The sequence below is a fragment of the Condylura cristata genome, unplaced genomic scaffold (assembly GCF_000260355.1).
Source record: "Condylura cristata isolate star-nosed mole 26May11 unplaced genomic scaffold, ConCri1.0 scaffold00003, whole genome shotgun sequence".
Classification (NCBI taxonomy): domain Eukaryota; kingdom Metazoa; phylum Chordata; class Mammalia; order Eulipotyphla; family Talpidae; genus Condylura; species Condylura cristata.
In genome coordinates, this window is record NW_004567104.1 from 34,115,568 (window position 1) to 34,118,489 (window position 2,922).

Here is a 2,922-nt window from a genome sequence, read left to right on the forward strand (position 1 = left end):
ACCAGGGAGGGCCTAAAATAACTTTTTTAAAATTCATATTTATTTATGTATACAAGAACTGGGGTAAAGGCCAGAGGTGCGGGGGATGAGAGGATTCACCAGAGACAGTGGGGAGCTGAACAGGCAGATCTATTGAATACACTGCTGAGGGGAACAGCAGGCGGGTCAAGAGAGGTCTGCTGTACCCTGTGGATCACCTCCGGGGCTAACAGAGGATTGAACTCAGGCTGCAGTGGCTGTGGATCGCTTCATAGTGCTGTGCTTTAACCCGTTGAGCCACCAGAAAGGGCCCTATAAAATAACTTTTAACTACAGCTGCCTGAGACTGCTGTGTCTCTTCTCTCTGACTTCCCTCCCACCACACTGTTGTGTGGTATTGTAGTGACCTTAGGTATCCTGAGGATCTGATGAATGAAAGTTTGTGTTTCATGGGATATATGTATTTGCTCTGCATCACTTCCAGGTCTAGTTAAGCTAATTCCTAGCAATCCAGGTACAGGAATGACTTTCAGAGGTACAGCTATCACACAGTGTGCATGAAGGTGCTGGGTCAAAGTTTGTATGATGGTATAAACTGGTCCTCTAAATGCAGGCCCTGGAAATATGTGAGTCAGAGAGGAGAAACAAGTTTTAATATCCAGAATCAAAAACTAATTTGTGGAAAGTTCTAATTATTATTAAAATGTGTTCTTAAAGAAAACATACCCTCTAGCCCCCAAATTATAAAAGCCCTAAATCGAATCAAACCTGAATCTTCCTGATTGTTAATCTGTAAGGCTGCAAGGATGAGACATATAGTACTACAAAAATTAATTTAACTGCAAGAAGATCCAATGCATGGTCATAACTTTGGTTGCATAGCCACACTGGGAACTTGTGTTCCAAATTTGAAATGAACAAATTTGAAATCAACAAGAGAATATGAGAACAATTTTCCAGAGTTGTCCGTGATCTGTTTGTAAGCTCAAATAACCTACTTTCTCATTATTTACCTAGCATTTATTTTTCCTCCAAATGAAGATATTATTGAGTCAGTTTGACATTGTTTCATCCAGATTGCTCACAAGCACCATACAAAAGATTGATTTTCATTGTATCCAAAGCATCTTTGAATCTGTTGACTTGGACATTGTCCAAGGCAGTCATGAATAAAATTACATGACTGTTTTTACCCAACAGACCTGCTAAATAACAGAAGCTTATCATATTTAGAAAAGACTCATGTGGAAGTACTGTCTACCCAGCCTGCCCATTTCTGTATGTTTCTGCTACGGTTTTATAATAAGTCTTGCTTTTTCATGGGATAAACCTCTCCATTTTATTATAGTCCAAAATTGTCTAGCTGTTTTTGTTCTTCTCTTTTCAGATGCATTTTAATATTCACCTGTCAAATTCCATAAAGAAATATCCACTTGGATTTTGATTGGAACTGTACTAAATTTATAACTCAATTTGAGTAGAACAGACATCTTTATACTATTGCATGTCCCCATCCCATGATCATTAGTGAGGTCTTCTATCATATCCTTCAATCATGTTTTATAACTTTCTACACAAAGAGCTATGCTCTCTCTTATTAGATTAATTCCTGCTATATTATAGATTGCACTGCTATTGTTGTTTCTTTCCCCCCTTACATTTTCTAAAGGGTTATTTCTGCTATGTAATGAAGCAGGAAGTTACTAAATCTGCTGTGTGGAGTCTGCGGCTTGCTGAAGTGGAGAGGTCCTGCTGTGTGCTGCTTGCCCACAGTAGCAGCCAGGCTACCTTGACCCCCTTCCCCAACAACAAGGACAGTCATGATGGATGGGGAGACAGGCTTCCGTATACAAACTGTATGAAACCCTGCCATTTCTGCTTTTCAGGGCTCAAGACTTTGGGGAGCTATCCCACTGAGCCTGCGAGTATGATGAATAAATCGCTCTAGCTCTCAGAGTGCTGTCTGATTTCTCTGGGAATTTGTCTTAACATTAATATTGTTGATTTTATATACTGATCTTAAAACCAGTATCCTTATTGAACTTTTTATCAGTACTATTAATTTTTGTATATATTATTTTGGATTGTTCTATGTATTCAGCCATTTCTTCTTTATATATATATATATAATATAATAGTTAATTTTTACATCATTTTGTACATTTTTTTCATCTCAATTGTAATCCCCGTTGTTGTTTTTTGTTTTCTTTTTTAAAGATTTATTTATTTATGTATACAAAAACTGGGGTACAGGCCAGAGGTGCAGGGGGTTGGGGGTGAGAGGATTCACCAGAGACAGAGTGTTAAGCAGAACACAGACTGACTGAAATACACTGCTGAGGGGGGCAGGTGGTGGGTCAGGAGAGGCCTTCTGGGCCATGTGGGTCACCTCTGTGGCCTGGGATCAAACTCTTGCTGCAGTGGCTGCCCCTGCTGCAGATAGCTTCAGAGTGCTGCACTTTAACCCCTTGTGCCACCAGGGAGGCGCAAAAGCAGTCTTTTACAAGACTTTTACAAGTCTTTTCTCTCTCTCTTATTGTATTACCTAGGACTTCTAGTACAACTGATGCCCTTATGCCCTGTTAATTTAGCCACTGAGCCACCACAGGTTCTTACCCCAGGAAGCCATTAAAAAGGAACTTGCAGGCATTTTAGATAGCTGAGAGAAACAAACTTTATTTAAGAAAGAAGAGAAGAGTTTATTTAAAGGAAGGAAGGAAGGACTGGAAAGTATGGTGTACTTGGGAGGGGTAAGAAAGCCTTTGTGGGCCCATGTCTAGGGGTATTTAAAGCTTTTTTTTTTCTTATTCTAATTACAACCCAGATGGGGGAAGGCACAAAATGAAGAATGATATTAAAAGAAATTTAAAAAATAAATAAAGTTGGCCCTCCCTGGTGGCGCAGTGGGTTAAAGCGCAGCACTGAGAAACTAAAGCCACTTCC